This window comes from Triticum dicoccoides, chromosome 1A, assembly GCF_002162155.2.
Source record: "Triticum dicoccoides isolate Atlit2015 ecotype Zavitan chromosome 1A, WEW_v2.0, whole genome shotgun sequence".
NCBI lineage: Eukaryota > Viridiplantae > Streptophyta > Magnoliopsida > Poales > Poaceae > Triticum > Triticum dicoccoides.
In genome coordinates this window covers 248352230-248363219 of record NC_041380.1, presented here as the reverse complement: position 1 = coordinate 248363219, position 10990 = coordinate 248352230, and positions in this window count along the sequence as shown.

Below are 10990 nucleotides of genomic sequence, written 5' to 3'. Positions count from 1 at the left end.
TGCCATCCCACTCGCCTCCTGCCTCGCACGCTCCTGGCACATGTTCTTCATGCATTGGGCATGGTAGGTGCCCCTCCCCTCGCCCCTTTATAAAAGGGGGTGGATATGGTGGATGCGGAGAGCGCGGGGATGAGCGCCATGGCAGAAAACTAGGCGATGATGGTTGGAGCAGAGCGTCGGCCTTGATTCCCAAAGCTGTAGAAGACGCAGGGAGGCCGTATTGGGGGAGCGGGCGACCGTTTCCTGTGTGAGAGGGCAGCTCCTCCCCTCACCCCTTTATAAAAAGGGGGGTGGAAATGGTGAGTTTGCTCACACACCCTTCTCCTCCTCTTTTCCCAATCTTTCTCCGCTCGCCATGGTGAGGGGGCAAGGGCGTGGCGGTCTCCCAGCAGTGGCGACGGGAGTTTCTGCTTGATAGTGCATCCCTCCCCCTCCAAACCCCGCAACGGCAGAGCCTGCTGCGAGAGGAGGAGGGAGGGGGAGAGGTCACGGTCATCATGGCGCTCGAGGAAGAGGATGACGGAGCGACGCTTTGGCCGCACCTCTACCGGAGGCTCCTCCCCCGATGGAAGGCCATGTTGGAGATCAGCCTCGAGAGTTCATCATCAGGCTGTACAAACCTCCGTGTGGTCATCTTCGTCTTCCTAGTCCATTCGCACAGGAAATGGAGCTCGAACGGCCACACGCTCTGAGGTTGCATATGAGGGGCTGTGGGAATGGCGGCATGTGGGTGGACATTGACTACCCAGCCCCTCACGTTATGTACCTCCGCCATGGTTGGAAGACCTTTGCTCGTGCCCACAGCTTCTCGGAGGGGCATGTTCTACAGTTTAAACTAATGGAGAGCGGCCTGCTCTCCATCAAGATCTTCGGGCGCTCAGGATCTCGCTTAGGGTGCTGCACGGAGAGCTCAATCAACGATGAAAGCTCCTCGTCGAGCGAAAGCGACGAGGAGGACAGTGACGGCGATGACGATGGCAGCGACCGGGCGAGTGACGACTTTGACTCCGGTCGAGTGTCGCCCACACCATCTTCATCAGGCGACAGCACCATCATCTGCACCTGCATCTCCTTCCCGGTAATGCGATTTGCCGAGGAGTTGGATGTAGAGGTGGGGATGGTGCTTCCTGGTCCTCCAGCAGCCTTCCAGCTGGACCCCGGCAGGCTTCCTCTTGTGCTGTAGCTCCGTTAGCCCTGTCGCGCCCTGCTGGCCCTGGTGGTGGTGGTCGATGGGTCACCTCCGCCATGCTCTCCATCGATGCATTCATCGATGTCCTCCTTCCCCCGCCAGGCTACCTCTCCTGGAACCCAACGGGGGGAGGCTGGGTTCCTGCCTAGGCGCTCCTTTTGCCTTCTTCGCCTTCTACTGCCGTGCCTAGGAGGAGAGGGACAAGAAAGGGCATTACTGAGCACTTATCTTTTTTCAATCTTAAACTTGTCGGCACTTGCCAAATTTTAATTCAAATAATGTAATCTCTCGAGTCCATATTTGCGTTATGTAAGGTTTGTGCTTGTATTATCAGCATATTAATGAAAAGGATGAACCTTACCGGGAACTCGTGCATGTATATGTCCATATAGAGGTGGGATGCCTCTTTAGTTTAAATAAACGAGTCTTCCCCGGCAGGCTATCCTACTGGTACCCTTTTGATAGTTTGCTGGAGAACTGAGCCTACCGGGCAAAAAATGAAGGGACCAGCCCCCTGCCAACCTCTTCTCACCAAAGGCCACTGCGACCATCCTGGCCGAAGCAACGTTCCAGCCAAGGACAGGAGCACCTAGGTTTCAAAGAGTGGCGAGGTTTTCTCATGCACAAGTTCTAGCTTGCAGAATACTTATGGACAAGAGGTAAAACTTATCTGTTTGGCTTGCCGGAGATCACAGCACTGGTCCATCTCCCAAACTCCTTGTAGAGGCAAAGTTCATGGCAGGAACCTGTAGCCTCATGCAGATGGGAATGATGCAAGATGCAATCCTATCTATATGCATATGTGAATGCTTATGAAATGCTCTTGGAATGATCATGCATGCATGCCACTTGGTTGGGGCCTCCCCAGTGCTTCGTATATTTCTCTGTTGCTCAGGGTCATCGCCTGCAACTGAGGCAAGGCCTGTACAAAAGGGTGGCTGCCAGGCAGGGCCCGACACCCGCGCCTTATAGGTAGAACTTGCGGAGATGCTCAATATTCCATGAGTTTTGCAATTGAATGACATCTCTGGTCTCTAGACGGACTGCGCCAGGTCTGGTGACTCATTCTACCCGGTAAGGGCCTTCCCACTTTGGTGTCAACTTGTTTGTACCCTTGGTGGATTGAACGCGCCTAAGGACAAGGTCGCCTTCCTCAAAACACCGGGCATGAACCCTACAGCTATGATAGCGACACAAGGCTTGCTGATAGCGTGCAGCACGTGTAGCAGCCCAGAGATGGTTCTCCTCGAGTAGCACAGCGTCATCACGCCGGTGCTGATCTTGCGCTACTTCATCATAGGCAAGCACTCGAGGCGACCCGTAAATGAGTTCCGTGGGGATAACTGCTTCTACCCCATAGACTAGGGAGAAGGGAGTCCGCCCGGTAGCTCGGTTCGGTGTCGTTCAGAGGGACCAAAGAACTATCGATAGCTCATCGATCCACCGCCTGCTGTGCTTCTGCAGCGTATCAAAGGTTCTTGTCTTGAGTCCTCGCAGCACTTTAGCGTTCGCCCTCTCAGCTTGTCCATTTCTTCTGGGATGTGCGACAGAGGAAAATGAGATCTTGCTTCCGAGGGCATGAACATATTGCATGAAGGTGCGGCTCGTGAACTGGGTGCCATTGTTGATAATGATCCTTGTAGGAATTCCAAAACGACACACCAATTCTTTCAAGAACTTGATAGCTGACTGAGAACTCACCTTTCTCATGGCAGCTACTTCCGGCCACTTTGTAAACTTGTCGATAGCAACGAACAAGAATTCAAAGCCCTTGATTGCTCGGGGGAAAGGGCTGAGGATCGAGCCCCAGACCGAAAGTGGCCATAATAAAGGGATTGTCTAAAGAGCTTGGCCATGGATGTTCTTGGAATGGAACTGACAGGCTTCACATTTGGTGACTAGCTCAACCGCATCTTGGAGGGATGTGGGCCAATAGAATCCTTGCCGGAATGCTTTACCAACCAATGCCCTTGATCCAATGTGGGAGCCGCACATGCCTTTGTGTATCTCAGCCAGCAGTTCCTTTCCTTCTTCCTGGCAGATGCACTTCAATTTCACACCATTGGGCCTCCTTTTGTACAAAGTGTCATCGACAAACTGATACATATTGGCCCTCCAGGATATTCTTTCAGCTTCATCTTGGTCATCGGGAAGTTCTCCGGTTTGGAGGAAGTGGACTATGTGCCTTGCCGAAGTTGGAGCCTGGGGCTCGGCAATGAGGACTAGTGGCACCTCCTCAATTGCGGGGGCACATTCCTCGTTTGCGGGGACCATGGGCCCGGCTGGAGGGTGCGGTCCAGCAGGTGGTGAGGAGTTGTTTCTGGCAGGGTCCCTGCCAGGAGCAGAAGGCTCTACTGGGAAAGGCTTACCAGAGTCCATCTTTCTCCTTTTCCGGGCCATTGTTGCTGGGGATACGGAGGGCTGAGTAAGACGGAGAACAAAAGTCCCTGGTTCCATAGGAAGCTTCTGCGTAGCACACTTTGACAGATGATCAGTTATGTTATTTTCCGCATGAGGTACGTGCTCTGTTTGCAATCCGTCAAAGCGCTCCTCCAATCTTCCCACTTCCTCAATGTATGCCTCCATCAATGGGCTTTGGTAATCCTTGTTGACTTGTCTCACCACAAGCTATGAATCTCCTCGAACGATTAGCTTCTTAATTCCCAATTCCGTGGCAATCCTGAGCCTGGCAAGGAGCCCTTCATACTCTGTTGTATTGTTGGTTGCCTCTACCTGGGCAAAATGCATCTGCACGACGTACTTCAAGTGCTCCCCAGAGGGAGCGACGAGAAGCACGCCAGCCCCCACACCTTGTAGGGAAAAGGCTCCATCAAAATACTTAATCCATTCTTGGGGCGCCTCCTTGCCGGGGATAACTGTTTCTGGTACTTCCTCGTCAGTGGTTGGCGTCCATTCTGCGATAAACTCTGCCAATGCCCTGCTTTGGATCATTGATGTGCTCTCAGACTTCATGCCAAAACTGGATAACTCCAAATCCCACTCCACCATTCTGCCGGTAGCCTCAGGGTTTCGGAGTATCCTTTGCAACGGGAAGCGAGTGACAACCGTGATCTCATGGACTTGGAAGTAGTGGCGCAGTTTTCTTGAGGCCATGATGAGGCCAAAGATCAACTTTTGCACACCAGAGTACCTCGATCTAGCCCCCTGTAGTAAGGAACTGACGAAGTACACTGGGCGGTGCACCACTTTCTTCCTTGCCATGTCCTTGGGGTTTCTCTCGCTGTCGTACTCATTTCTATCTTGATCCTTATCTGGCTCTGCCGGCCCTTGCTCACTTTCTACTTTGTCCACTTCCCGCTGCGCCACCAAGGCTGCACTAACCATTTGATTGATTGCCACTAAGTATAGCAGCAACGGCTCTTGTGGTTTGGGAGCAACCAAGGTGGGCACAGAGGACAAGTAGGCCTTCAACTCTTTCAAAGTCACATCTGCTTCCGAGGTCCACTTCATGGGTCTCGCCTTCTTCAGGGTTTCGAAGAACGACAGAGTGCGCTTGGCAGACTTGGAAATGAATCTGCTTAGCGCGGCAACGCACCCTGTCAGACGCCTCACATCCTCGACTGCCCTTGGTGCTTGGATCTGCTTGATAGCTTTGATCTTGTTGGGGTTGGCTTCGGTCCCCCAATGGGACACAAAGAACCCAAGCAGCTTGCCAGAGGGAACGCCAAACACACACTTCTCCGGGTTAACCTTCAAGTTGATCTTGCGCAGATTAACAAATGTCTCCTCCAAATCCTAGACAAGGGTTGCTCTGTTCTTGGTCTTGACCACAATATCATCCATACAAGCTTCAATTTGTTCTGTGTAGATGTGGCTCGAAACCAATCTAGACTGCCCTTGCAAAAGTAGACCCGACACTCTTTAATCCGAATGGCATGCAGATAAAACAGTACGTACTACATAGGGTGATGAACGAGGTCTTCTCCTTGGACATGAAGATTTGGTGGTACCCAGAATATGCATCCAGAAAGGAAAGCAAATCGCAGCCCAAAGTGGAATCCACAATCTGATCGATGCGCGGCAAGGGAAATGGGTCCTTCGGGCAAACCTTGTTGAGATCTGTGAAATCTATGCAAAGCCTCCATTTCCTGTTACCCTTCTGAACCACCACTGGATTTGCTAACCATGTGGGATGCAGCACTCCTCTGACCAAACCAGCTGCTTCAAGCTTCTTGATCTCCTCTGCAATAAACTGCTGCCTCTGCAAGGCCTACTTCCAGATTTTCTGCTTGATAGGTCAGGCATGTGGGCAGATGGCAAGGTGGTTCTCGATTACCTCCCTAGGAACACCGGGGATATCAGATGGTTGCCAGGCAAACACATCGATATTTGCCCGCAGGAAGCCAATGAGCGCGCTTTCCTATTTGTCATCGAGGGTGGCGCTGATAGTGAAAGTACCATCAATGCCAGCCAGCCCTGTCGGGGCCTTCTTCACTTATGGTGCAGTAACCTTGGATCTTTTGCTGTTGGGACTCTCCACAAGTCATCAACAGGCGCAGCGTACTCCGAAGAGGGACGCTTCCTGGATTCCTTGCCAGCGTCCTTGATGTCCTTCTTCTTCCCTCTATTCTCCTTAGCGGGAACTGCTGCTGCCGCTGCCTCTGCCGCGACTCCGTCCCGGTACATCTTGTCTACACAAATGATTGCGTCCTTCTCATCTGATGGGATGGAAATGACTCCTACTGGCCTAGGAATCTTCAAGGTGTTGTAGGCATAGTGGGATGCTGCCATGAATTTGCCCAGGGCTGGGCGTCCAAGGATCCCATTGTATGACAAGGGGAGGTCGACCACATCAAACACAATCTTCTCAGTCAGGTAGTTCAGCTCTCCCCAAACATCACAGGCAACGTGATCTTTCCCTTGGGATGACCCCTGCCGGGATTAACTCCTTGAAACGTGTCGGTGGCCTTTAACTCTTCCTATGCTATCTGAAGTTTGTTGATGACCTTCGGGGAAATCAGATTCAACCCGGCCCCACCGTCCACCAACATTTCATGACCTTGAGGTTGCAAATTGTTGGAGGGACCAACAATGGCAAACACCCTACCGCAGTGGTACGGTGAGGATGATCCTCTTCGACTCTTTGTCAAAGATGATGGGTGTGCGCGACGATTTGAGTGGTTTCCGGGCCTCTAGTGCTGGTTCCACGGCATTGACCTCACACGCCCATCGTTTGAGTTGGCGGTGAGAGGTGTGCATGGATGCACCCCCATCAATGCACAGGGCGTCAGTGGCCTTCTGGAACTCCTGCTCACTGGTTTCCTCTTCATCCCCTCCATCACTCTCATCATCATAGGCTTCCTTCATTCGACCTCTGGCGGGTTTTCCTTAGTTCTGGAGGGGTTTGCCGGGGCAATTTATTTCACCGCCTCGGCCCTTACCACCAGCGACATTCTGACCCTTTTCCTTCTCACGCTTCTCATACTCTGCTCTCTGCCTCTTAACGAGCTGCTCAACCTGATAACACCCTTAAAGATCATGGCCCTTTGTTCGATGAATCTTGCAGTACGGCCCATCGCCTTTCCCGGCCTTCTCGGCAGCCGCAGCTTCTCGACAGTCAACGCACACGACAGCTTCCTTGCCGGGGGCTTCGGCCTTAGCCTTCTTGTCGGTACTAGGTGTATCTGATCCTTCAATAGTCATCACCGCCTTATCCTTGCGCTTCTTATTGCATTTCTTGCCCTTCTTCTGACCGGTGGATTCATCATCATCCTCTGAGTCGACATTGATGCAATCCTCCTGTCCGGGTAGCTTCCTTCCCTCCTCCATCCTAGCACACTTGTCCACCAAGGTGTAGAGCTCCTTCACGGTCTTGGGCAACTATACGTTCATCTTGGAATGGATCCTACGGTTGTGCACATTGGATTGGAAGGAAACTATCACAGCTACTGGATGGATATTCGGGATGTTCCTATGGACCTTGCCGAATCTCTGCAAATACTTCCGGAGGGTCTCTCCTTCTTTCTGTTGGAGAAGCTGCAAGTCGCTGGGCCGCCCTGGCTCTTGATGGCCGACGGTGAAGGCGCCAATGAACTCATGGCACAAGTCAACCCACGACGAAATGGAGTTCTCTGGCAAGTGCATTAGCCAAGACCTCACATTGGACTTGAGGGCCAAAGGGAAGTAGTTGGCAAACACCTTCTCATCTCTTCCCCCGGTAGCTTGAACAGCGATGGTGTAGATGCTCACAAACTCTGTCGGGTTTAGCCTCCCATCATACTTCTCGGGTATAGCTTGAACGTGCAAACGGATGGCCAACAGACTTTCCGTAGCTCACGAGTAAAGGCACCCAACCTCAAAAGGTAGGCACCCGCCAATATCGAGCGCTGGCTCGTCGACATCGGGACCATCGCACCCATTGGTCCGGCTGGGGTCGTTGCAGCGTCACTCAACGACGACGCGCGTGTCTCCCCTTCGCCTGTCCTCCGGGGCTCGCTGTCGGCTTGGACGCGCTCGAGGGTCAGAAGAGGCCATCGAGACGTCACCAGGTTCTTGATTCTACTGCGCTTGCGCTGGCTGCCGTGGTGGGGACTGTACCGTGGGGGTGGCCCCTTCCATACGACCAGCAGCATGAGCCGTCGTTGTCGCTTGGGGAGGCCATAGCAGGCCAGCTCACTGCGAGCCTCCAGCCTCGGCGAAACCGAGCGAACTTTGGATAGTGGCACGCCATTTGTCCATCTGCTCGACCGATGGCGGAAACCTTAGCAGCAGCTGAGCCCACGCCATGGCCTCCGTAGCAGTACTTGGCATGGGTGATGACAATGTAGATCGCACCATCGCTCAGCTCCTCACTGTGTTGGCGGCGGTGGTAACACGTCCCCGTTGTTGCGGGGCGGCCACCTGGATGTCGTGGTGGCCTGGTGAAGGCGCTTGAGGGCCAGCGGCTCCGTTGGGCGCAACGGCTTGGTTGACTCACCCCGGGGGAGGTGCACGCGCTGCGGTCGCTCCCGTGGTGGGGGCGGCCGGAGGGCGGCGATTCACCCCGGACCGAGCGCCATTGCTGCGGATGTGCCCGTCGGCGAGAGGAAGGGGTGCGGACGGAGTAACCCCTTTCACCTGTACCTTGTGGAGCATGGCCGTCGGGGTGTTGCTGATGCTGCTCTCCTCCGGTGTCTCCTGCTCCTGCTCCGGCTACGGGGGATGTGGTGACGGTGCTGCCTGCTCCGACCACATCCCCAGCAGCGTCCACATCCTCGCGCGCCTCCGCATCCCCCATAGTAATGGTGGATGCGGGCGGTGGAGCCTTCGAGGTGGACGGGTGAGCCGAAGCACCAGATTTCTTCTTGGGCACCATGGTCGATGGCGCCGTCGAAGACGAAGATGGTGATGAAGATGACGCGCTGCGCACGCTTTCAGGTTTGCGCAAGTGACCCCCTACCTGGCACGCGAAAGATGTCGTGGGAAACCACGGCCACCTATGGGACCAAGGGCCCCTTACTGGTTCGGCAGGGGGGATGTCATGTCGCACAAAGAGCAGAAGAGCGTGGGGCAGCACGACAAAGATCACATGAGCAATTTTACCCATGTTCGGGCCGCCGCGAGGCGTAAAACTATACTCTTGCTTTGGTGGATTGATGGTGGAGCGTAGTACACTTGCCCTATAGGGTTGCCTTAGCGCGGCAGTAGCTACGCGCGTATGAATGCGTGGGTATCCAACCTTCTAACCCTTGTTAGGGTTGCCATGGGCCTCCTTTTATAGATTAAGGGGTCACCACAATGGCAAAGTAGTCATTACGCACTGATAAGATAGCAAACAGTGCTATCATACCTAACCCTGCAGGCTGACAGGGTGCATTAAAATGCGCCGCTTAACGTCAAATCGTCGCTTGCCCGGCAAGCCTTGCCGGGCTGTTTTGCCAGCTTCACACCTGCTCGCTCGACACATCGCAGGACGGGTGTCGTTCGTAGGCCTTTCCCGTAGAAAGAGGCTGCCATGTGACGAATGGCTGCCACTTAGTCACTTTGCGGATTGACACCACATCATCATCACCGTCACCACGCCGTCGTGCTGACGGAACTCATCTACTTCCTCGACACTTTGCTGCATCAAGAGTTTGAGGGACGTCATCGAGTTGAACGTGTGCAGAACTCGGAGGTGTCGTACATTCGGTGCTTGATCGGTCGGAACGAGAAGAAGTTCGACTACATCAACCGCATTGTCAAACACTTTCGCTTTCGGTCTACGAGGGTACGTAGACACACTCTCCCCCTCTCGTTGTTATGCATCTCCTAGATAGATCTTGCGTGAGCGTATAATTTTTTCTGAAATTGCATGCTATGTACCCCAACAGAACTCTGATAAATTTGTTATACCACAAGAAACCTAACCATCCGAGTTACTTTCAGTTTGAACCCACAGATATTTTACTAGTACTAGTAGGCATGGAGTAAGAGTCCAGGGTTCAATTCCGACTAAGTCTAGTGCCTCTTTGATTCGCAAGATTCTAAAAATACAAAGATAGGAAACATATAGGATTGGAGTGTCATATCACTTAAATTCAATAGAATTAGCAAGGTGTTTGATGCCACACACACATAAAAAAATAATTGTAAAAAAAGTTGTAGTGGATGTTAGATTTTCTATGAAATATAATACAAAAGATTACAAAGGATTTTTTTATGAAATCCAATCCTAAGAATTAAAGGATGAATGTAAGAAAATTTTTATAAGAATTTCAATTCTCCTAAAATCCTATAAGGCGTGTTTGGTTGGGGTAATTAGAACTAGAGAATGCGAACTAAAGGGTACGAGACTTTAAATCTATTGTTTGATTAGAGGAAATGGGAATTCATAAAAGAATAGTTATGGGACTTGAGACTCCAACTCCCATCATTTTATTGAAAGGAATCTTAACCCTTCATCATAATTTTTTGTTAGTTTCCCTTGTCCAGTCCCTGATCAATTCCCATGAACCAAACAAGGGAATACAATTTCTATTCAAATTCTCCATATAATTCCTATCATGCGTCAAACAGATATTGAAAATAAAATGGCTCACCTCATGTCTAATCTCAATACAACTCCATATTTTAAACTCACACTTCCCTTCTCAAATATTGCCAAACACGTTGATAGGGTTTCTTTGAATCAATCAAAGAGATTAATTAATTCAAAGAACCTAACTAGAGCATCTCCATTAGAAGATGTAAAACAGGAGAAGTAAAAATTTACATCTCCAAAAAGTGCTTTTTACGTCTTAAAAAAAGAAGCAACTCTAACAGATGATGTATATTGGAGATGTAAACCGGCAACCCCAATAGATGATGCAAAATGGAGATATAAAAACTAGTGGGCGACGGCTGAATCAGGGCGGTGGTTGTGGGGATGGTGGCGGCGTGACGCGATTTGGGGCAGCAGCATCGGGCCAGCGTCGAGGCGGCGAAGGCTGTGCGTGGGGGCGGTGGAGGAGCGTCGGAGGGGCGGCTGGGGGTGAAACGGGATGTCGGCGACGCGAATCGGGGCGCCGGAGCAGCGGCGGTGCAATGGTGGAGGAGCGACGATTCGAAGTGAAGGAGCTGTGTACGAGCATCGGAGGGGCGACGGGAGCTCGGCGCTGCGGGCGGCTGGCTTCGCGCGGCGGGAAGAAAGATGGAGGCAGGCGGCCGTCGAGGGCGGGCGGCGTGGTGTGGCTCCCCTACCTCCGACGGTGGGTCGAGGTTAGGAACAAGCGCAGCCCGTCCACGGCCGCGCCGTGGAAGCCATTAGGGTAGCTGGACCTCCGATGAAGCTTCGATTCGAAGCGGTGTCCGAAATCGAATCGGCGGCTGCGGGGGGACAGC